The sequence below is a fragment of the Micromys minutus genome, assembly GCF_963924665.1.
Source record: "Micromys minutus genome assembly, chromosome: 16".
NCBI lineage: Eukaryota > Metazoa > Chordata > Mammalia > Rodentia > Muridae > Micromys > Micromys minutus.
In genome coordinates, this window is record NC_137985.1 from 15,182,563 (window position 1) to 15,209,108 (window position 26,546).

Sequence of the window (26,546 nt, forward strand, 5' to 3'; positions counted from 1 at the left end):
CTGATCCAGGGACCAGAAGCAGAACTTGGAGCTTCTGTTTCCACCCGGCAGTGACTTCAAGGTGCAGAGCAGAGCCCAGCCCATCTGCCATGCGAACCACCAGATCCTGGGAGTTGAAAACTGGGACCAGGAACAGAACTTTGGAACTCCTGTTTCTACCCGGTAGTGACTTCAGGGTGCAGAACAGAGCTCGACCCATCTGCCACGCGGACCACCAGCTCCTAAGGATTGAAAAAATGGTGAGTAGGATATCTGCGCAGCCACGGAGCAGAGAAATCACACCCCCCACCCTGCCCTCCCAGATCCAGGGACCAGGAACAGAACTTTGGAACTTCTGTTCCCACTCAGCGATTCTGAGGCATAGAACAGGGCTCGGCCCATCTGCCACCTGGACGAGTGGATATCCAGAAACACAGACCAGATACAAGGGAAAGGCAAGAAGATTTCACTGACAACAAAATAACAAGAGGAAAGAGAAAGAGTATATCCCAAGGAAACCAAGACAACCTGCCAACACCAGGACCCAGCTCTCCCATAACAGCAAACATCAGAATGCCAAACACTCCAGAAAAAGAAGACGCAGACCTGAAATCATACCTCAAGATGCTGATAGAGATACTTAAACGAGAACAGGAAGAAAAGCAAATAGATTCAGAAGCTTTTAAAGAGGAAACAAGAAAAACACTCAAAGAACTCAAAGAACTAGAGGAAAACAGAACCAGAACCAAAGAAATGAAGGAATGGAAGAGGGAAATATAAACAGAAATTGAGCCAATAAAGAAAACACTAAAAGAGATAACCCTAGAGGCAGAACACCAAAAAAAAAAAAAAAAAAAAAAAAAAAGAAAAGAAATCAGTAGTCACAGAGGCAAGCATTTCCAATAGATTACAAGAGATCGAAGAGAGAATCTCGGGGGCAGAAGACAACATTGTAAACATAAACAAAACAGCCAGAGAAGATGTAAAAAAACAATAAGCTCATTACCCAAAATGTCCAGGAAATCTAAGACACAATGAGAAGACCGAACCTAAGGATAATAGGAATAGAAGAGGGAGAAGAGTATCAATTAAGAGGCACAGTAAATATCTTCAAAAAAATCATAGAAGAAAAATTCCCTAACCTTAAGAATGAGATGACCATGAGCATAAAAGAGGCCTTCAGAAATCCAAATAGATTGAACTAGAAAAAAAAAAAATACCTCCGAACACATAATAGTCAAAACACCAAGTGCCCAACGAAAAGAAAGAATACTAAAAGAAGTAAGGGAAAAAGGTCAAGTAACATATAAAGGCAGACCAATTTGAATCACATCCAATTTCTCAACAGAGACTAAGAAAGCTAGAAGAGATTGGACAGACATCATGCAGACCCTAAGAGAGCACAAGTGCCAGCCCAAGCTGCTATACCCAGCAAAACTATCAATCACCATAGATGGAGAGATGAAGATATTTCAAGTCAAATCAAAATTTACACAATATCTGACCACAAACCCAGCATACAACAAATTATAGGTGGAAACCCCAATACAATGAGGGAAAATACAGCCTAGTAAAAACAAGAAAACTCCTAAACAAGAAAACTAAAAGAAGAAAAAGACACAGACACAACTCAATCCACAAAAGCAATAATGGCAGGAAACAGAAACAGCTATTCCTTGATATCTATTAACATAAATGGACTCAACTCCCCAATAAAGAGACATAGGCTATCAGACTGGATACATAAACAAAATCCAGCCTTTTGCTGCATACTGGAAACTCATCTCAGAGCAAAGACAGACACTATCTCAGAGTAAAAGGATGGGAAAAAATCTTCCAAGCAAACAGCAACAAGAAGCAAGTAGGAGTGGCTATTCTAATATTGAATAAAGTAAATTTCCAACCAAAAGTTATCAAAAAGGATAAGGAAGGACACTTTTTACTCATTACCTGAGAAATCTTTAAAAAGGAACTCTCAATCCATAACATATATGCTCCAAATAAAAAAGCGCCCACATTCATAAAAGAAACCCTACTAAAGCTCAAAAAATACAATTCACCCAATACAGTAATAGTGGGAGACTTTAGTACCCCACTCTCACCAATGGACAGATCATGGAAACAGAAACTGAACAAGGACACTGCAAAACTAGCAGAGACTTTGATCCAACTAGAAATAATAGATATATACAGAACATATCATACTAAAGAAGAAGACTACACCTTCTTCTCAGCACCCCATGGCACCTTCTCGAAAATTGACCACATAATTGGACACAGAACAAGCCTCAATCGATATAAGAAGATTGAAATACTCCCATGCATCCTCTCAGATCACCATGATCTACGGCTGGTCTTTACCAACAACAAGACAACAAAAAGCCCACGTACACATGGAAACTAAACAATGCTCTGTTAAATGATAGCAGGGTCAAAGAAGAAATAAAGAAAGAAATTAAGGATTTTCTAGAATTCAACAAAAAAGAAAACACAATATACCCAAACCTATGGAATGCAATGAAAGCAGTACTGAGAGGAAAACTCATAACCCTAAGTGGTTCCAAAAAGAAACTGGAGAGAGCTTACATCAGCAACCTGACAGCACAACTAAAAGCCCTAGAACAAAACGAAGCAGATATACCCAAGAAGAGTAGACGACAAGAAATAATCAAAATTAGGGCAGAAATAGACCAAATAGAAACAAAAAGAACCATTGAAAAAAATCAAAAAAACCAAGAGTTGTTTCTTTGAGAAAATCAACAGGATTGATAAACCCCTAGCTAAACAAAGTAGAGGGCAAAGAGAGAGTATCCAAATTAACAAAATCAGAAAGGAAAGTGGAGACGTAACAACTGAAACTGAGGAAATTCAAGCAATCATCAGATCCTACTACACAAACATATACTCCACAAAATTGGAAAATCTGGAGGAAATGGACAAATTTCTAGACAGATACAAGATACTAAAGTTAAACCAGGACCAAGTAAGCCATCTAAATAACCCTATAACACGTAAAGAAATAGAAGAAGTTATCAAAATCTTCCCAACCAAAAAAAGCCTAGGTCCAGACGGTTCCATGCAGAATTTTATCAGACATTTATTAGGGATATAACACCAATACTCTCCAAACTATTCCAAAAGATAACATCAGATGGAATAGTACCTAACTCATTTTTTGAGGCTACAATAACCCTAGTACCTATACCACACAAAGACCCTACAAGGAAAGAGAACTTCAGACCAATCTTTCTTATGAACATTGACGCAAACATACTCAACATTATCCTTGCAAGCCAAATCCAAGAACACATCAAAACGATCATTCATCATGACCAATTAGGCTTCATCCCAGAGATGCAGGGATGATTTAACATAAGGAAATCCATGAATGTAATCCACCATATAAACAATCTAAAAGAACAAAATCACATGGTCATCTCACTAGATGCTGAGAAAGCAATTGACGAAATTCAACACCCCATCATGTTAAAAGTTCTTGTAATTATAGGAATCCAAGGTCCATACTTAAACATAATAAAAGCAATATACAAAGAACCAACAGCCATCATCAAACTTAACGGTGGGAAACTTGAAGCAATCCCACTAAAATCAGTGACTCGACAAGGCTGCCCACTCTCCCCCTACCTATTCAACATAGTACTGGAAGTCCTGGCTGGAGCAATTAGACAGCAAAAAGAGATCAAGGGGATACAAATCATAAAGGAAGAGATAAAAACATCACTCTTTGACGATGGCATGATAGTGTACTTGAGTGACCCCAAAAACTCCACCAGAGAACTCCTACAGCTAATAAGTTCAGCAAAGTGGCTGGATACAAAATCAACTCAAACAAATCAGTAGCCTTCCTATACTCAAAGGACAAACATGTGGAGAAAGAAATTAGAGAAAAGGTACCCTTCACAATCATCACAAAAACTATGAAATACCTTGGTGTGACTCTAACTAAGCAAGTGAAGGACCTGTACGACAAGAACTTCAAACCTCTAAAGAAGGAAATTGAGGAGGATCTCAGAAAATGGAAAGATTTCCCTTGCTCATGGATTGGAAAGATCAACATTTTAAAAATGTCCATCCTACCGAAAGCAATCTACAGATTCAATGCAATCCCCATCAAAATTCCAACACGGTTCTTCATGGAATTGGAAAGATCTATGTGCAATTTCATACGGAACAACAAAAGACCTAGAATAGTAAAAGCCATCCTCAACAACAAGAAAACATTCAGTCACTGATAATGGGATGTTAACCGCAGAGACTCACACTGCCCGAGAAACAACTCACAGACTGCATGAAGTCCAAGAAATAAAGAAAACAAAACAAAACAAAACAAAAAAATCTCTATACAACAAGAAACCTTTGACTATTTCCATGTTACATTTTGTTTTACATGTACTTTATGCTCATTGTAACTATTAAGTTTTCAATGCATACTATCAAACCTTTAAAAAAATCAAGTACTGACTAAAAACATATCCATACAGTTTTATGTAAAAAATTATTTTAAATCTGAAAAAAATGTACTGACAAAAATATATTGTATAATTTTTCACAAAATATCCTTAAAATCTGTAGATTTATCTTTTTTTGTAAAATAAAGTTGTTAAAAATATTTATTTATTTATTTACTTGTTTCTATTTTACTGAAGAATCTTATAAAAGTTTGATTTGAAATTTTATTTAATCTGTTAATAGCTTTATTAGTCAGGGTTTCTATTCCTGCATAAACATCATGATGAAGAAGCAAGTTGAAGAAGAATAGGTTTATTTTGCTTACACTTCCACATTTCTGTTCATCACCAGAGGAAGTTAGGACTGGAACTCAAGAAGGTCAAGAAGCAGGAGCTGATGATGCAGAGGCCATGGAGGGATGTCACTTACTGGATTGCTTTCCATGGCTTGCTCAGCTTGCTTTCTTCTAGAACCCATGTCTACCAGTCCAGGGATGGCACCAATCACAATGGGCTGGGCTCTCATCCCTTTGATCACTAGTTGAGAAAATGGAGGCATTTCCTCAACTGAGGCTCCTTTATCTATGACAACTCCAGCTTGTGTCAAACTAACACAAAACCAGCTAGCTCAATAGCTTTTGATAGAACACTCCGTTTCACAGTATCATTTTCATAATGCATGAGCATGAGATGATGAGAGGTCTTTACTTCTCTAGTGACTTAATTTTTTTCCAAAATTTACATTTTTTTCCTTTTTTGTGTTAAATAATACTTTATGTTGATCCAGGAATTTTACATAGATCCCATTTTTTAAAATTATCTTTAATCTGTATTTACAGTCCAGACCTTATTTCCCTTTAAAAATTCTTTTTTTAAATAGTTCCTAATCCCACTCTTCCTCCCCTTTCTCCAAGAGGATGTTCCCAAATGCCATACTCTACCCAAGCTGCATCTTCTCTCACTGAGGCCAAACCATTGTACCAGCCAGTGTCTGCTGAGCTGTTGTTGGCTCAGTATCTGAGAAATTTCACAGTCCCAGGTTTGTTAAGACTGTTGGTCTTCCTTTGAGTTTGCTTGCATCCTAAGCTTCTTCCATCTTTTCTTTAATTCAACCAGAGGTTTCCATGACTATGGAATGGCAATCCAGTCCCTCTACTTAATGTGTGCCCTGTCTTTCTACTGGAGATGCATTTTACAACTTCCTTCTCCCCACTCTTAGGCATTTCACCTAAGTTTCTTCTGTTTGTGTCCTGAAAGTCTCCAAAATTGTAGGTCTCTGGTATATTCTAGATGGACCCTCAATGCCTATGACCTGAGACTGGATATTTTCATTCATTCTGATGATCTTCAAAACATTAATACTCTTCACTCCACCCCACACAAAACCTGACCATGTTCCCTTTATTCCCTTCCCCTTCCCTTTCACACCCATGTACCTCCCTTCCTCTCCCTCACTAAGTGGATGCATTTCTTTCACTTCCAAGTTAAAACTACACACCCTTACATGGGAGGTTTGGAATGTTAAATTTCTTGAGTTTTGTGGATGTATTCTGGGTATTCTCAACATATTTTTTGGAAAATGTCCACTTATTAATGAGCACATGTCATGCATGGTCATTTGGGTCTGAGTTACATCACTCAAGAAGATATTTCTCAGTATAATTAGTTTGCCTGCAAAACTCATGATGCCCTTGTTATTAATAGATAAATAGTATTCCATTGTGTAAATCAACCACATTTTTGTACCCATTATTTCATTGTAGGGCATCTGTATTATTTCCAGATTCTGGCAATCACAAAGAAAGATGTTATAAACATTGTGGTGCATGTATCCTTGTGGCATAATGGGGCAACTTTTGGGTATATGCTCAAGAGTGGTATACATTTATATCTTGGTAAATCTCTTTCTAATTTTCTGAGGAAACTCCAAGTTTATTTCCAGAGTGGTTGTACCAACTTACAGAATGTGCTGCCACCTGAGGTTTTAATCTTAGGCATTCTCATTGGTGTGAGGTAGACTCTTTGGTTTATTTTGATGTGCATTTCCTGAATTAATAAAGACTTTCAACATATAAATGCTTCTTGGCCTTTCAATATTTCTCTGTTGTGAATTTTTTGTTCAGATCTATACTCCATTTTTTTGGCTGACTGGGTTGTTTAGTTTTTTGAAGTATAGCTTCTTGAGATCTTTACATATTACAGCTATTAAACCTGTATTGAATGTGAGGTTCATGACTTTTTTTTGCCAATTGCTGATTTGTATAATTGACTATGTTCTTTGCCTTACAGAATCTTTTCAGTTTCATTAGGTTACATTTATTAATTATTGATCTTAGAGTCAGAGTAATTGGAGGTTTGTTTAGGAACACCTCACCACCCACATACCAGTAATTTCCAGGTTCATTTCTACTTTGTCTTTTATTAAATTACGTGTATCTGGTTTGATGTGCAAGTTTTGATCCACCTGGACTTAGGGTTTGTGCAAGGTGACAAGTATTTATCTATTTTCATTTTTCTATGTACTAACTTCCAGTTAGAGGAGAATAATTTATTGAAGGAGCTTTTTTTCCATTGTGTATTTTTGCCTTTTCTTTCAATGATCAAGTTTCCATGAGTGTATGCTTTTATTATGGTCATCAATTTTATTAAATTGATCAACCAGCATATTTCTGTAGCAATACAACTCAAATTTTTTTACCACCATTGCTTTCTAATATATCTCAGGTCTTCCCATAGAATTTCTTACATTTGAATTGTTTAAGCTATCCTGCTTTGGTTTGGTTAGGTTTTTTTTTTTCTTTTTTTTTTTTTTGTATTTCATATTAAATTTGAGAATTTATTTCCATGTCTTTAAAGAATTGTGTTGGTATTTATTGGGGATTGCAATGAATCTATAGATTGTTTTTACTAGGATGACTATTTTATTCATAAACTTTTATTTTGTGTTAATACAAAATCAATTGATGCATTTGTCTAATGAATCTGTCCATTGTGTACTATACAAATCTACTATTTAAAAATAATAATCTATGTTTTATACACAGAAATTTGACTAAACAATGAACAATGACATAAATAAAATTACCTCTTTCAAACTTTTATATTCATCAATAATGAATAAATTTTGTTTCCATTATTCTTGCAACCTAACTGTTCATAAGATTATGTCATTTTTCTTTATCATTTATACATATATTTCTAAAGTCATGTTTAAAAATTCATACATAGTCAATCTAAAATATTGAATGTCTCTCCTATTGATGATATATTAATATTAATATCTTAGGTATATAACACAGCATAGAGAAAAATTTTTAAATGCTTATGATTATGAACAAAAATAGAATTTACAATATTCTTATATTTTCAAATTATTTTTAATCAGAAAATACTTAAAATATTTTACATAAAATTGTCTTTGTATTTATTACCTCTTTAATATTTTTCTTTTATTTCAACACTATTACAATAGTGAAACTGTGCTTAATGTGTATGTGTGTGTATGAGCATAGTCCAGTGAGAAAATCTCATTCCATATTCACCCACCAAAGCCATGCACAATTGCTCGTGCGAAGAAGTACTTGCTGACAGGAGCCTGATGTGGATGTCTTTTGACAAGCTCTTCCAGAAACTTACTGATACAGATTAAGATGCTCACAGTTAACCATCAGACTGATCATAGGGACCCAAATGAAGGAGTTAGAGAAAGAGCTGAATGAGCTGAAGGAGTTTGCAACCTCATAGATAAAACAACAATATCAACAAATCAGATGTCCCAGAGCTCCCAGGGACTAAACCACCAACCAAAGAGTGTGCATGGGGGAATCCATGTCTACAGCTAAATATGTAGCAAAGAATGAAATTTTTGGGAATTAACAGAAAGAGAATTTCTTGGTCTTGTGAAGCCTCATTTCCCCAGAGTAGAGGAATGCCAGGGTTTTGAGGTGGCAGTGGGTAGGTGTGAGGGGGAGCATCCTCATAGAAGCAGAAATAGGGGGAAGTGAGGGGCATCTGGGAAAGAAGATAACATTTGAAATGTAAATACATAAACTGTCAATTTAGAATAAAGAAAAAACTTAAATAAATGTCCCTTTAGTTAAATTTAAAATTCAACAAAATATTTTTAGTATAAATAGTTCACTATTTCAATAAACTATAAAAATAGACTGTTTCAATAAACATATTTATATTTTTTAAAATCAGAAATTAAATTTAGTTTGGTATCCTGTATTTTCATTTGACCTGTGTGACAAGTCTAGCTTGCATTTATAAGAGAAAGTATCTACAAAAATGCATTTCTCAGTTATGATAATTATCTGGGTAATATAAAGTTAGAACAATCCATCAATAGACTAACAGAATCTTTGTGGAAAATAAGCAAATTCTCATGATGAAGAGAAATGTGTCCTACTTGCTCCCCATCCACCAAGTAGTTGTTTACTAACTTTGTCATGGTTACCTTGTCTCCTAGGTTTTCTTTGTAATGGTCTCAGCTGTTAATGCCAGAAAGCTGGATATCAATAACAACAAACAAAACAAAAAGCTTCAAATCTGATGGACACAAAACAACCCCAAATGCTAAAATGTGTGTCAAAACAGACATTTAGAAAATAGTTAAACCTTTATACAATCTGATGTAAAGAATACACAGTTAATCCAAACTGAAGGGACACAAGAAAGGTGATTTTTAACAGGAAAGCTTACACTGCACTGATTTCTCACTTAAAAGAGACCCAGAAATACCACACTTGGGAATATACTCAAAAGATACCCCACTATACCACAGGGCATATGTTCCACTATGTTCATAACAGCTTAATTTGTTATAGCCAGAAACTAGAAATAAGCCGATTGTGTCATAACAGAAGAATGGATACAGAAAATGTGGCTCATGTACACAATAAATTACTATGAATCTGTGAATGAGGACATCCTGAGTTTTTCAGGCAAATGGATGAAACTAGAAAATATCATCCTGAGTTAGGTAAATCAGATCCAAAAGGATATGCATGGTATATACTCACTAATATGTGGATATTAGCAAAAAAAAATAAAATAAAATAAAATAAAATAAAAAATAAAAAAAATAAAAAACAGAATGCCCAAGATAAGGTCAACAGAACTCAAAAAGTTAAACAAGCTGGGAAACCTAATTGAAAATTTCACAGTTCCACTTGGAACAGAGAAGACAGCAACCACAAAACAGGAAGGGAGGAACCTAAGAGTAAAAGAGTACATGGGGCAGGAGAGGAAAACATGATCCAATATTTAGATGGGGATATTGAATCCCAGAAGGGCAGCAAAAAGAATGGGAACAGGAGACCTCTTGAGGAAGGAGGTTAGATGGACCCTCTAGAATGTACCAAAGCTCTTGGAAATGAGAGATCATAAATATTCAAAATGTGGATATTAGATGAAATGGCCTACATTGGAAAGAAGGAACCTGTAGAGCCCACCTCCAGGAGAAAGACAGGGTATCAAGGAAGAGATGGGATTGCTATTCCACATTCAAAACCCTGACCCATAATAGTTCCTGTCTGAAAGAACTGCTTGGATGGAAACAGAGAAGAGCTTGAGGAAAAGAAAGTCCGGTAACAGGCCCAAAGTGAGATCCAGCTCAATGGGAGGTCCCCAAGGAATGACACCATTACTGAAGTTGTGGAGTACTCACAAACACACACACAAAGCTCTATAATGACTCCCCTTCAAAAGCCCCAAAAAGCAGCTGAAAGTGTCAGAGACACCCAACCAGTCAACAGGACAGAATTCAAAGTCAATTCTACTTATTTCTCACAGATAGATATAGATTCAATAAAAGTAATCAGCTTGAGAGAGAAGACATGTTGCTATAGAACTCAAGGTATTTTGAGTTCTTTTTTGAAGATTTCAGAAGCAAGGATGGCAGATATTTTAACAAGTTCATATCAAGGACATAATCTGTGCCATGCATCTGAAGTGTTCTGCAGCTCTTCATACACTAGTCCTGTCATCTGAGAGCTGGTATCCCATAGGTGCTCTCATTCCTAAGCCCACAGGTAAAACTCTGCTTTCACTTGAATAAATATCCAAAGAAGGAACCACCAGGGGTTCATAGGGCACAGGAACCACAATACAGACTAGAAATGACCTTTTCTTTCTTCCACCTTCATACTGATGCTAAGGCTGTCCCACAGCCTCCATAGCAAAAGTAAACTTGGAGAGAGCTTATCTTTCAAGAGTGCTCTCACAGGACCAGTAGAAGGACTCCAGTCAGAGACAAGACCAACTAACACTGGAGATAACAAGATGTTGAGAGTTAAGGTAAAGAACCTAAACAACAGAAACAACTGCTACTTGACATCACCACAACTACATTCTCCCACAAAAGCAAGACATTGATAGCCTAATACACCAGAAAAACAAGATGTGAATTTGAAATCATGTCTCATGATGATGATAGAGAACTTTAAGAAGGACATAAATAACTCCCATAAAGAGAACACATGTAACAAGTAGAAGCCCTTATATTCCTTAAATAATTACAGGAAAATGCAAAAAAAAAAAAAAAAAAAAAAAAAAAAAAAAAAAAAAAAACTGGTGAAGGAATTGAAGAAAACCATCTACAACCTAAACATGGAAATAGAAGCAATCAACAGATAACAAGAGAGAAAAAACCTGGAGATAGAAAACATAGTAAAGAGAACAGGAGTCATAGATGCAAACATCACCAACAAAGTACAAGAGACACAAAACAGTCTCAGAGTCAGAAGATACCATAGAAAGCCTTGTCACAATAGTCAAATAAAATGCAAAATCCAAACATCCTAACCCTAGACATTCAGGAAATCCAGAACAAAATGAAAGTACAAACCTAAAGATAACAGGTATAGAAAAGTGAGAAGATTCCCAAAATTAAAGGGCCAGTAAATATCTACAAGAAAATTATGGAAGAAAACTTCCCTAACATAAAGAAAGAGATGCCCACTATCATACAAAAAGCCTATGAAGCACCAACCACATCAGACTAGAAAAGAAATTTTTCCTATCACATAATATTTAAAAGACCAAATACACAAAAGAAGGAATATTTAAAACAGTAAGGGAAAAAGTCAAGTAACATATAAAGGCAGACCTATCAGAATTACACCAGATTTCTCAACAGAGACTGTGAATGCTAGGAGATCCTGGGCAAATAAGATAGGGAACGTAAGAGAGCACAATTGCGAGCCCAGGCTACTATTACTAGCAAAACTCTCAGGTACCTTAGATGGGGAAACCAAGATATTCCATGGCAAAAACATTGCACTACATTTTTCCAGAAAACCAAAGGATAATAGATGGGAAACTCCAACACATAGAGGGAAACTATACCTTATAAAAAAACAGGCCGAAGTCATGTTGCAACTTTAATTAATCATATCTGTTTTTCTTTCTATCCTTGCTCTGCCCTAGGAAACTTGTTTGCCCAAGCTGGTCTAAGACAAAACACTGGAAAAATTCTTTTTTTTAAAAACATTTTTTGCTTAAAATTATACATTTAATTTTATCAGTAATTTTTGTAAGATTTTAACAAAATTTTTACATAAAACTATACGAATATATTTTTTAGTCAGTACTTGATTTTCTTCAAGGTTTGATTGTATGCCTTGAAAACTTAATAGTTACAATGAGCATAAAGTACATGTAAAAAAAATGTAACATGGAAATAGTTAAAGTTTTCTTGTTTTATAAATATTTTTTTGTTTTGTTTTGTTTTCTTTATTTCTTGGACTTCATACACTCTGTGAGTTGTTTCTGGGGGAGTGCAAGCCTCTGGGGTTAGCATCCCAATATCAGTGACTTCATATTATATCTGTTCATTTGTGACTGGGTTATCTCACTCAGGATGATATTCTCTAGATGCAGCCATTTTCTTAGAAATTTGGTTAAGTCATTGTTTCTGGTGGTTGAGTAGTATTCCATTGTGTATATGTACCACAATTTTTGTATCCATTCATCTTCTGATGGACATCTGGGTTCATTCCAGCTTCTGGCTATTATAAATAGAGCCACTATGAACATTGTGGTGCATATATCTTTGTTGTGTATTAAAGTGTCTCTGGGGTATGCCCAGAAGTGGAATAGCTGGGTCTTCAGGTAGTACTATATCCAATTTTCTGAGGTATCGCCAGACTGATTTCCAGAGTGGTTGTATTAGCTTGCAACCCCACCAACAGTGGAGAAGTGTTCCTCTTTCTCAGCAGCCTCGCCAGCATCTGCTGTCATCTGAGTTTTGGATCTTGGCCAATCTAACTGGTGTGAAGTGGAATCTCAGGGTTGTTTTGATTTGCATTTCCCTGATGGCTAAAGATGTGGAGCACTTCCTCAGATGTTTCTCGGCCATTCGGTGTTCCTCAACTGAAAACGTTTTGTTTAGCTCTGTACCCCATTTTTAATAGGGTTCTTTGATTCTCTGGTGTCTAGCTTTTTGAGTTCCTTGTACACCTTGGATATTAGGCCTCTATCTGATGTGGTGTTGGTAAAGATCTTTTCCCATTCTGTTGGTTGCCATTTTGTTTTCTTGACAATGTCCTTAACCTTACAGAAACTTTGCAATCTCATTAAGTCCCATTTGTTAAACTTTGACCTTAGAACTTGAGCTATTGGTGTTTTGTTCAGGAAATTCTCTCCTGTGCCTATGTGTTCTAAGGTTTTCCCTACTTTCTTATCTAATAGTTCCAGTGTATCTGGTTTAATGTGGAGATCTTTGATCCACTTTCACTTGAGCTTTGTACAAGGAGATAAGAAAGGGTCTATTTTCATTCTTTTGCATGCAGAGTGCCAGTTGGACCAGCACCATTTGTTGAATAGGCTGTCCTTTTTCCATTGAATGTTTACTGCTCCATTGTCAAAAATCAGGTGACTATATACATGAGGGCTCATTTCTGGATCTTCTATTCTATTGCAGTGATCCACATGCCTATTTCTGTACCAGTACCATGCTGTTTTCATCACAATTGCCTTGTAGTATAGCTTGAGGTCAGGGATAGTGATTCCCACAGATGTTTTTTTGTTGTTGAGGATGGATTTCGCTATTCTAGGTCTTTTGTTATTCCATATGAAATTGCACATTGATCTTTCCAATTCCATGAAGAACTGGGTTGGAATTTTGATGGGGAATGCATTGAATCTGTAGATTGCTTTTGGTAGGATGGCCATTTTTAAGATGTTGATTTTTCCAATCCATGAGCATGGGAGATCTTTCCATTTTCTGAGATCCTCCTCAATTTCTTTCTTTAGAGGTTTAAAGTTCTTGTCATACAGGTCCTTCACTTGCTTTCTTAGAGTCACACCAAGGTATTTCATTGTTTTTGTGACGATTGTGAAGGGTATCTTTTCCCTAATTTCTTTCTCCACATGTTTGTTCTTTGAGTATAGGAAGGCTACTGATTTGTTACACTTTCTTCTCACCACCCCATGGCACCTTCTCGAAAATTGGCCACATAATTGGCCACAGAACGAGCCTCCATCGATATAAGAAGATTGAAATACTCCCATGCATCCTCTCAGATCACCATGGTCTATGGCTGGTCTTTAACAACAACAAAGACAACAAAAAGCCCACATACACATGGAAACTAAACAACTCTCTGTTAAAGGATAGCAGGGTCAAAGAAGAAATAAAGAAAGAAATTAAGGACTTTCTAGAATTCAACGAAAATGAAAACACAACATACCCAAACCTATGGGATGCAATGAAAGCAGTATTGAGAGGAAAACTCATAGCCCTAAGTGCTTCCAAAAGAAGCTGGAGAGAGCTCACATCAGCAACCTGACAGCACAGCTAATAGCCCTAGAACAAAAGGAAGCAGATATACCCAAAAAGAGTAGATGGCAAGAAATAATCAAAATTAGGGCAGAAATAGATCAAATAGAAACAAAAAGAAACATTGAAAAAATCAACAAAACAAAGAGTTGGTTCTTTGAGAAAATCAACAAGATTGATAAACCCCTAGCCAGACTAACTAGAGGGCAAAGAGAGAGTATCCAAATTAACAAAATCAGAAAGGAAAGTGGTGACATAACAAATGAAACTGAGGAAATTCAAGAAATCATCAGATCCTACTACAAAAACTTATACTCTACAAAATTGGAAAATCTGGAGGAAATGGATGTTTTCCTAGACAGATAAAAGATCTGAAAGTTAAACTAGGACCAAGTAAACCATCTAAATAACCCTATAACACCTAAAGAAATAGAAGAAGTCATCAAAATCCTCCCATCCAAAAAAAGCCCAGGTCCAGACCGGTTCAGCGCAGAATTTTATGAGACATTTATTGGGGATATAACACCAATACTCGCCAAACTATTCCAAAAGATAGAATCAGATGGAATGTTACCCAACTCATTTTTTGAGGCTACAATAACCCTCGTACCTAAACCACACAAAGACCCTACAAGGAAAGAGAACTTCAGACCAATCTCACTTATGAACATTGATGCAAAAATACTCAACAAAATCCTTGCAAACCGAATCCAAGAACACATCAAAACCATCATTCATCATGACCAAGTAGACTTCATCCCTGGGATGCAGGGATGGTTTAACCTAAGGAAATCCATCAAAGTAATCCACCATATAAACAAACTCAAAGACCAAAATCACATGGTCATCTCACTAGATGCTGAGAAAGCATTCCACAAAATCCAACACCCCTTCATGTTAAAAGTCCTGGAAAGAACAAGAATTCAAGGCCCATACTCAAATATAATAAAAGCAATATACAGCAAACCAACAGCCAACATCAAACTTAATGGAGAGAAACTTGAAGCAATCCCACTAAAATCAGGGACTCGACAAGGCTGCCCACTCTCCCCCTACCTATTCAACATAGTACTGGAAGTCCTGGCTGGAGCAATTAGACAGCAAAAGGAGATCAAGGGGATACAAATTGGAAAGGAAGAGATAAAAACATCACTCTTTGCCGATGACATGATAGTGTACTTGAGTGACCCCAAAAATTCCACCAGAGAACTCCTACAGCTGATAAACAAGTTCAGCAAAGTGGCTGGATACAAAATTAACTCAAACAAATCAGTAGCCTTCCTATACTCAAAGGAAAATTTCTTAAGTGCATAATCAATGTTCTCTGTGCACCCTTTATTACAGATTTAATCAAGAGTCTAGACAGGTTCTTTCCATAGGAGAGAGGAAGCTTTTTTGGTGGCCATGCTAACTTCTGCTCAAATTAAACATGAGTCCTTTCATTATTCATTTTGATGTCTCATTTGATTTGGTACCAGAATTTTCTATTAACTTACTTTTGGCAGTGAATTGAATTTAAATCTAATCATGTGCCTATTTCACAGTTTATTATTACAAATTTAGTAAAAATTTGTTTTTACAAAAATTTTCAGATTAGTGACAGTGAACATGACACCCAAATCTCACTTCTGAATATTCCATGCATTTTTGTGCTTTGTGGAGCACAAATATGCTTTATCTCTTCTTAAAAAGTTGGTTTTATTTTTTCACAGGAAATAAATTCTTTACATGTTTAAATATTTATCTACCCAATATATTTCCTGAATATTTTGTATTTCCAGTCATTCATTTTTGCTCTTTTCCAGCAGAGTCAATGTGAGTCAAAGTAGATACTATTTATTTTTGCATAAATTTTATGTGTGATATTTTATTTAGTTTCCATGATATAATAGGCATAGGTAGGTCAGAAATCATTAAAGATGCATATTTGGAACAAGGCATGAGTAGGAGCTACCTCAGCTAACATAACATAACAAAGACTACAAGTGAGGCAAAAGTAATATTTTCCCACTATGACAACGTGGGATCTTGGTCAGACCCTGTGCACTTGTACCTGGACAGTCTGGCCACCTGTGTACAGAGCCCTGGGAGCTCAGAAGAGCAGCAGGAACTCTTTCCATCTTAAGAGGAAGAAAGACTCAGTACCCTGCAGTACCTGTCTGCACACAGCTGAACCCACAGAAAAACTTGCAAGTGCTCTCTCACCTGAGCCCAAATGAGAGAGCCTGGTGACTGCCATCAAGACTCAATACCCCCTGGCAATTGGCTGAGACCCAGAAACAGCCTTGCAGTGCTCTTCTAACTGAGCCTACAAAGAGCTTGCCACACACCTTTCATGCTGTCCTGAAAGAGATAGCCTGGAGCACCAGGAGGCCAACTGGGTCATTTCCATCCCAAAAAGAGGGCAGTGTTACCTCCACTGAGGCTCAGAACTCACCAAAACAAGATTTAGCTCCCAGAATAACCTTACAAGAACTCTCCTATCTGAGCCCACAAAGACAGAATGGAGTCACTGCAATCAGAACTCACTGCCTAACTACAAAGATTTGAACACCCAGAAGCAATTTTCTTCCTGAGCCACTAGCTGTCAGATCTAGAGAGGCAGGCTACACTTAGAGACAACAAGATCACCTATAATCACAGATAACTAGATTGCAAGAGGAAAGCAAAATAACCTAAACAATAAAAACCAAGAAAACCTGAAAACATCAGAACCCAGATCTCCCACCACAGCAAGTAGTAGGTTGCCAAACACATCAGAAAAACAAGACTTAGACTTAAAATTATAGGAGATCGTGGAGAAGTGTGTAAGTTGCTCCCTTAAACAATTACAGAAGAACCAGGAAAAATCACTCAAAAAACTCAGGAAAACACAACCAAATGGATAAAGGATTTGCAAATGAAAATAGAAACAATAAAGATAACACAAAAAGCAACAACCCTGAAGATGAAAAACCAAAATAAGAAAGCAGGAGTCAGAGATGAAAGCATCAAAAACAGACTACAGAAAATGGAAGAGAGGATCTCAGGGGTCGAGGACAGCATAGAAAACAGACAAAACAGTCAAAGAAGATGCAAAACCCAAAAAAGCTCCTAACCCAAAATGTCCAGGACACAATGAAAAGACAAAACCTAAGGATAATAGGTTTAGAAGAGAGTAAAGAATATCAACTAAAAGGCACAGTAATAATATTCAATAAAGACACAGAAGAAAGCTTCCTTACCCTTAAGAATGAGATGACCATGTGTATACAAGAAGGCTACAGAATTTAAAATAAGTTGGACCAGAAAAGAAACTTCTCCCAACATATAATAGTCAAAACACCAAATATGCAAAACAAAAAAAGACTCCTAAAAGCTGTACAGGAAGAAGGACAATTAACATAAAAGCAGACCAATCAGAATTATACCACATTTCTAAACAGAGACTATGAACGCTAGAAGATACTGGACAGACATCATACAGACCTTAAGGGAACACAAATGCCAGCCCAGGTTACTATATCCAGCATATCTCTCAATCACAATAGATGGATAAACCAAGATATTCTAGGACAAAACCTAATTTACACAATATCTGATGACATGTGAAGCCCTATAGGATGATAAATGGAAAAATTCAACACAAGGAGAGAAGCTACACCCAAGGAAAAGCAAAATAATAATAATAATAATAATAATAATAATAACAATAACAACAACAATAATAATAATCATGCAAGAAAACCAAAATAAGTAAAGCACACAAACATAAATCTACCTATGAAAACAACAACAAAAAATAACAGGAAACAAAAGTCACTATTCCATAACTTCTCTTATGGACTCAATTCTGCGATAAAAAGACAAAGACTATCAGACTGGATATGTAAACAGGATCAGAATTTTGCTGCATACATTTAACTCAGAGACAAATACAGACACTACCTCAGAGTAAAAGGCTGGGAAAAATCATTTCAAGCCAATTTTCGCAGAAAACAAGCTGGAGTAGCTATTCTAATATCAATTAAAATAGATTTTCAACCAAAAGTTATCAAAACAAATAAGAAAGGACACTTTTTACTAATCACAGGAAAAATCAATCAACATGAACTCTCAATCTTCAATATCTTTGTTCTAAATACAAGGGCACCTGCACTTATGAAAGAAATTCTACTAAAGTTCAAAGCATATATTATACCACACACAAAAATAGTGGGAGACTTCAACACCCCACTCTGATCAATGGACAGTTTATGGAGAAAGAAACTGAAGTGAAAAGAGATAATAAAAAGGCAACATACACATGAAAGCAGAAGAATTCTCTGCTCACTGATAACATGATCACAGAAGAAATAAATCAAAGACTTTTTTAGAAATTAACAACAATGTAACCACTATATACCCACACTTTTGGGATGCAATGAAAGCAGTAGTGAGAGAAAAAACTCATAGCTCTGAGTGCCTCCAAAAAGAAACTGGAGAGAGCATACACTAGCAGCTTGAGAGCACAGCTAAAATCCCTAGAACAAAAAGAACCAGGTATACCCAAGAGGAACAGACTGCAGGAAATACTCAAACTCAGAGCAGAAATCAACCACATATAGAAAACAGAACTATTCAAAGATTCAAAAAAAAAAAAAAAAAAAAAAAACACAAATAGCTGGGTTTTGTTTTTGTTATTGGTTTTTGGTTTTTTTTTTTTTTTTTTTGAGGAAATCAACAAGATTGATAAGCCCTTAGCCAGAATAATTAGAGGGCAAAGAAAGAGTATCAAAATTAACAAAATAAAAAAATGAAATGAGAGACAATAATAGAAACTGAGGAAATTCGGGAAACCATCAGATCCTACTACAAAAGCCTGTACTCAGTGTAACTGAAAAATCTAGAGGAAAGGAAAATATTTCTAGACAGATACTAGATACCAAGTTAAATGAGATTCAGATAAACCACAAAAACAGTGCCATAACACCTAAAAAATTAGAAGCAGTCATCAAAATTCTCCCAACCAAAAAAAGCCCAGGGCCAGGCGTGTTTAGTGGAGATTTCTGTCAGACTTTTATAGAAAGCCTAATACCTATACTCTACAAAATATTCCACAAAATAGAAACAGAAGGAACACTACCCAACTCATTCTTCTAAACCACAAGTAAGTTCATACCTAAACCACACAAAGACATTACAAAGAAACAGAACTTCAGACCAACTTTTCTTATGAACATCGATGTAAAAGCACTCAATAAAGTTCTTGAAAACTGAACCTAGAACTCATCAAAACAATCATCTACCACAACCAAGTAGGATTTAACCCAGGGATGCAGGGATACTTCAACTTATAGAAATCCATTATCATAATCCATCATATAAACAAAGAAAAAAAAACCCATATGATTCTTTCATTAGATGTTGAGAAATAATTCTACAAAAATTCAACACCCCTTCATGATAAAAGTCTTGGAATGATCAGGAATCCAATGCCCATACCTTACCATAATAAAAGAAATATACTGCATACCAGTAGTCAACATCAAACTAAATGGAGAGAAACTTGAAGCAATCCCATTTAAATCAGGGAGTGGATAAGGATGCCCACTGTCCCCTACCTATTCAATATAATACTGGGTGTCCTGGCCAGAGCAATTAGACAAGTAAAATAAGTTAAAGAAATTCACATTGGAAAGGAAGAAGTGAAAATATCACTATTTGCAGACAATGTGATATTTTACTTAAGTGATTCCAAAAATTCCACAAGAAAAATTTTACAACTAATAAAAAAACATCAGCAAAGTGGCTGGATATCAGTTAAACTCAAACAAATCAACTGCCTTTCTATATGCAATAGATAAACAGAATGAGAAAAAATTAGGAAATTGACACCCTTCACAATAGTCACAATGACTATAAAATGATTTGTGGTGACCCTAACCAAGTATGTGAAGGATCTGTATGACAAGATCTTCAGGATTCTGAAAAAGGAAATCGAAGAAGATCTCAGAAGATGGAAAGATCTCCCATTGTCATGGATTGAAAGGATCAACAATTGTAAAAATGTTCACCTTGCCAAAAGGAATCTACAGATTCAATGCAATCTTCATCAAAATAATAACTCAATTTTTCACAGAGTTGGAAAAGGAAATTTGCAAATTTATCCGGAATAGCAAAAATCCCTAGAATAGCAAAATCAATTCTTGAGAATAAAAATACTTCTGGGGGAATCAACCTATATTACAAAGCAATTGTGATAGAAACTGCATGATTTTGGTACAAAGATAGGCAGATAGATTAATGAAACCAAATTGATTAACCAGAAATGAGACCACACACCTATGGCCACTTGATCTTTGACAAAAGAGCTAAAAACATTTGATGGAAAAGTGACAGCTTCTTCTACAAACAGAGTTGGTTCAACTGACAGTTAGAATGCAGAAGAATGCAAATCGATGCTTTCCTATCTCCTTGTACAAAGTTCAACTGTGAGAGGGTCAAAGAACTCTGAAAAAAAAAAAAAAAAAAAAAAAAAAACAGGTACACTGAAACTATTAGAAGAGAAAGTGAAGAAGAACTTAAAACGCATAGGCTTGGGGAAAATTCTTGAACAGAACACTGATGGCTTATGCTTCTAAGATCAAGAATCAACATATGAGACCTCATGAAATTGCCAAGCTTCTCTAAGGCTAAGGACACTCTTTAGAAGACAAAAGGGCAGCATACAGATTGGGAAAGGATCTTTACCAATTCTACATCTGATAGAGGGCTAGTATCCAATATACATAAAGAACTCAGAAAGCTAAACTATAGAGAATTAAATAATTATATTAAAAATGAGATACAAAAATAAACAAAAAAATTCTCATCTGAGGAACATGGAGTGGCTGAGAAGCACCTAAAGAAATGCTGAACATATCTAATAATCAGGGAAATGCAAATCAAAACAAACCTGAGAATTGATCTCACACCAGTTAGAATGGCTAAGATAAAAAAAAAAAAAAAAAAACTCAGGTGTCAGCAGATGCTGGTGAGGATGCAGAGAAAGAGGAAAACTTCTCTACTGTTGGTGGGTTGTAAACTGGTAAAACTACTCTAGAAATCAATTTGTTGGTTCATCAGAAAATTGATCATAACACTATCTGAAAACCCAGCTATTCCACTCCTGAATATATACCCCAAATATGCTCCCACACATAACAAGGACATATGCTCCACCATGTTTATAGCAGCCTTATTTATAATAGCCAGAAGATGGAAAGAACCCAGATGTCCATCAACAGATGAATGCATACAGAATGTGTGGTACATTTACACAATCAAGTACTACTCAGTTATTAGAAACAATGACTTCATGAAATTCGTAGGCAAGTTGAGGGAACTAGAGACTATCATCCTGAGTGAGGTAACCCACTCACAAAAAAACACACATTGTATGCACTCACTGATAAGCAAATGCTAGCCCCAGAAAGCTCTGAATGCCTAATACCCAAAAACTAATTCTCAATCATTATTCCTCAAAAAGAAGGAAGGCCAAATGGGGATGTCTCAGTCTTTCTTAGAAAAGAGAAAATAACTTACATTGGAGGAAATGCATGGTCAAACAGAAGCTAGTGATCCATCACATATACAGTGATCAAACTTAAGCACTATACTGATCCCAAAAAGTACTTACTATCAGGATACAAACAGAGATGCCCCTCTTAGTAACTATGTTAGAGTCATATAGATACAACTCAGCATGCTTGCAGATAACCATCAGTCTGAATTCAAAGATCCCAATGAGGTTGCTAAAGAAAAGACCTAAGGAGTTGAAAGGGATTGCAAACCCATGGGAAGATAACCTTATTAACCAACCAAACCCTTCAAAACTCCCATGGAGTAGAACACTAACCTTTGTGCACACTTTGAGAGACTTATTGATCCAATTGCATATGTAGCTGAAGATAACATTGTCTGGCATCAATGTGAGAAGAGGCTTTTGTTCCAGAAAGGGCATGTTTTCCCAATGTAGGGGAATGACAAGGCAATGGGTTGGAACGGGTGTTCAGAAGGAAACACACCTTTGTGAAAGCAACTGGATGAAAGAAGGTATGAGAGTGGGTTGGGGTAAAGGGAAAACATCTCACATGTAAATACAGAGTATCTAATAGAAAAAGTGAGAATAAAAGAAAAGGTGGAATCCTTTAGTCTCCAAATAAAGGGACTCATGCAAATTTGTATTTGATGTCTTGAATATTTTTAAATAACATCACACAACCTTCCCAAGTCATCAATATGTACTCTTGAGATGCTTCGTTTCTCAGTGGTGTAGACAAATGAAATTTAGAATATTATCCAGGAGACATTGATGAGGTGCTGTGGCTTTAAAATGTTATTGAGAATTAGAGAATATATAAGAAAATATTTTATACTCGTAATTCTATAACACAACTAAAACTTTTAGAAAAAACAACAGCAACAAGGAGAAATCACACCCAAAAAATTACATAGTAAATATCAACTAAACACTTGGATGAAGTAATTAAAAATGAGACAAATGAAGACATACAATGAATCTGTTAACAAATAATTGATTATGTAAGAAAATCAATATGATAGAGAAACCCTTATCTAAATTAACTAAAAATTGTGTAAACATTTTCCACACTAAATAATTCAAAAACACAAGGGGATTCAAAAGAAAAGAAAGCAAGAAAATCCAAAAAGCATAAAAGCTATACTCTAAAAATGTCAACAACTCAGGAAAACAAAAAGAAATAGAAGATTTTCTAAATAGATGCCAAATACCTAAGTTAGGTTCAGAACACTCTCCCAGTTTAAAGAGGCATATATCCTGTAATTGCTAGTGAGATAGAAGCAACATCCAAGAAAGTGATCAACATCCTTAGCTATCAGGGAAATGCAAATCAAAATAACCCTGAGACTCCATCTCACACCAGTCAGATTGGCCAAGATCCAAAACTCAGATGACAGCAGATGCTGGCAAGGTTGTGGAGAAAGAGCAACACTTCTCCACTCTTGGTGGGGTTGTAAGCTGATACAACCACTCTGGAAATCAGTCTGTCGATTTCTCAGAAAATTGGACATAGTACTACCTGAAATTCCAGCTATTCTACTTCTGGGCATATATACCAGAGAAACTACAATATACAACAAAGACTCATGCACCACAATGTTCACAGCAGCTTTATTTATATTAGCCAGAAGCTGGAAAGAACCCAGATGTCCTTCAGTAGATGAATGGATACAAAAATTGTGGTACATTTACACAATGAAGTACTACTCAGCTATCAGAAACAATGACTTAAGGAAATTCTTAAGAAAATGGTTGCATCTAGAGAATATCATCCTGAGTGAGATAACCCAGTCACAAAAGAACAGACATAATATGCAGTCACTGATAATGGGATACTAATCCCAGAAAGATACTAACACCCCAAAAAACAACTCACAGACTGTGTGAAGTTCAAGAAAAGAAAAACAAACAAATAAACAACAACAAAAAAAAAAAAACCCATTGTGCTCAATTCTTACACACCAAGAAAAGATTGACTGGTTCCGGGTTTCATCCTGTTTTACATGTACTTTTTGCTCATTGTGACTAGGGAGACCTTGGTGCACACTATCAAACCTTTGGAAAAAAAAAGAGGCCAAGCACTGACAAAAATGTATTTGTATCCATTTATGCAAAAATGCTTAAAATTTGTTCTTTTATCTTTGTTTTTTAAAATAAAGTTGTTAAAAAAAGAAGCAGTCATTCTCTAAGTATCCTAATCAAAACAATCAATCAAGCAAACAAACATGCAAATGACAAAAGGCAGACACCTTTACTGCAGCATTCTACAAGAATTAGATTGGTCATTCAAATTTCTTCTTTTTTCTAACATACATTAGACATACATATATAAAGTTTATGATCTAATCAAATCAAAATTGAGTAATTCTATTACATTAACTTTTAAATCATTAGAGAGTTAAGAGGATTATACACTATGCTAACTAAATAATAGATTTTCACAAAGATCATAAAGATATTATTCTAAGTTCATATCAATGTACTATATAGGGACCTACTAACAATTGGTACTTTCATCAATCATAGATAGTCAATATTTGAATTATGTTCCTTGCCTCATATTTGATTATCATATTCTTTTTTATATTTTTTAAAATTATTTTATGTAACAAGAATTTGAAGAGGTTCTCAGAGCTGTATACACACACACACACACACACACACACACAGACATATACATAAACACATTGTTACTCACACAGTACTATCTTCTAATAGTACTAATGGCAAATGCTGAACCTGTTTAGAAACAGAACAATGGAATATAGAGAGTGGTACAGAATTATTAATAAACTATTGAATAAATATGCTTTGGCTCTCAAATAATGAAGATACAATTTTATATTTTTCACTCATAGAAAATGCTGAATACAGTAGGCGATTGGAGGGAAAAAATTAACAGACACTACCTCTGCTTGGCTGACAAGATCGAGCCTGCCAAGTAAGTGCACAACATCAACAGTACTAAGTCACATTCATTGTTGGTTCACCTAATAGTGTCTGACACTTTATCCCCGTAGTTTTTCTCTCCAAAATCCTAAGTCTAATAATGAGAAAAAATGTCAGACAATTTCTTTCTAAGAAATTTCTATAAAAGCAAAACAGGATTCTCTAAAACATGAACAGCATTTCTTAAAATAACCAAAGTCCTCAGTCACTGGAACTAAAAGGAACACTTCAAACCACAACTTCCCATGACTGCAGTGTAGTGTCCCAGTAAAACTCTACAATAGCAGTCTGCTGTCCTACCAAGACTCTGGGGTGACTGCAGTCATGTTCTGATAGGGCTCTAGAATTTAAATAGTACCTCTGTAAAAAACAAAGAACAAGCAATAGTATTTCCTTTTGCCAAATAAAATGCATTAATTGTAAAATATTCTTTTGAGATTACAATTATGTCCACCTTCCATTTCCACTCTCTAAACCCGCAAATGTAGTTTTCTTTATCATTTGAAAATCATTAGCCCATTTTTCTTTAATTCTTGATGGACACACATTCTTAAATACATAAATAATCTCAGTCCATATCATGTTGCTTGTATATATGTTTTCAGGGCTGGCAATTGGGTATTGAATAATGAATTAGTATAATTTTCCTGGGGAAGACTATTTCTCCCACTCTAAGCATTTTTAGTTGCCTGTAGTTTTTATCGAGAATTGGAGACTTCATGAAATTATATCTGTGTACACAAACATGTCTGTTAGTTTCATCCTTGGCGGATGGTACATATTAATGCAAAATATTATTAACCACGGGAACTGAGAAGTATATTTGCAACATTTCTATAGATCTAACATTATACTAATATGAGGAGATTATTTTAAAACAATTAACAAATATTCACAGTAATTTCTATTTCAGGACACCTATATAGACTTATGAGGATGGTTTTAATATTTAGATTATTACATTTATAATCATTTTTGGTATATTCTTTTATGTTATTGTTTTTTGTGTGTAGATGATATACCAGAATGTAAAATTTTATTATAAGATATCTTGATAGTCATGTTTCTTTTTTTTTGAACAACTTTATTTTAAAACACAAAGATAAATGAACAAATTTTAAGCATTTTTGCATAAATGTATACGAATACATTTTTGTCAGTGCTTGGCTTTTTTTTCAAAGGTTTGATAGTGTGCAACAAGGTCTCACTAGTCACAGTGAGCAAAAAGTACATGTAAAACCAGATGTAACCCGGAATTACTCAAAGTTTGCTTGGTGTGTAAAGATTGAGCATAATGGTTTTTTCTTTTCTTTTCTTGAACTTCACACAGTCTGTGAGTTGTTTCTGGGGTGTTCAAGCACACTGGAGTTAGTATCCCATTATCAGTGACTGCATATTATGCCTGTTCTTTTGTGACTGGGTTATCTCACTCAGGACGATATTGTCTAGATGCATCCATTTTCTTAATAATTCCGTTAAGTCATTGTTTCTGATAGCTGAGTAGTACTCCATTGTGTAAATGTACCACAATATTTGTATCCATTCATCTACTGAAGGACATCTGATTTCTTCCCAGATTATGGTTATTATAAATAGAGCTGATATGAACATTGTGGTGTGACTATCTTATTCTCATTAAAAGAAAACTAAAACCTATTTTCATATAAACCAAGCTATTCATAATATCACTTTACTTTTGAATTTATATTTTCAATATATATATATAATGTACTTATATCATAAGTAATATATTTATTTATGTATCCCTATAACTCTTCCATGTTGTCAAACTTTTTCCCAAGTTCACAATTTCTTTTCCATT

The 26,546-nt window shown here is 35.4% G+C and overlaps 1 protein-coding gene across 1 annotated transcript in view; it reads right to left on the reverse strand.

Moving 5' to 3' along the window:
- LOC308430879 (uncharacterized protein) overlaps positions 1-26,546 on the reverse strand; it is a gene marked incomplete at both ends in the record, with an annotated part of 60,888 nt that overhangs the window by 18,959 nt on the left and 15,383 nt on the right. The gene's annotated exons all lie outside the window — the stretch shown is intronic.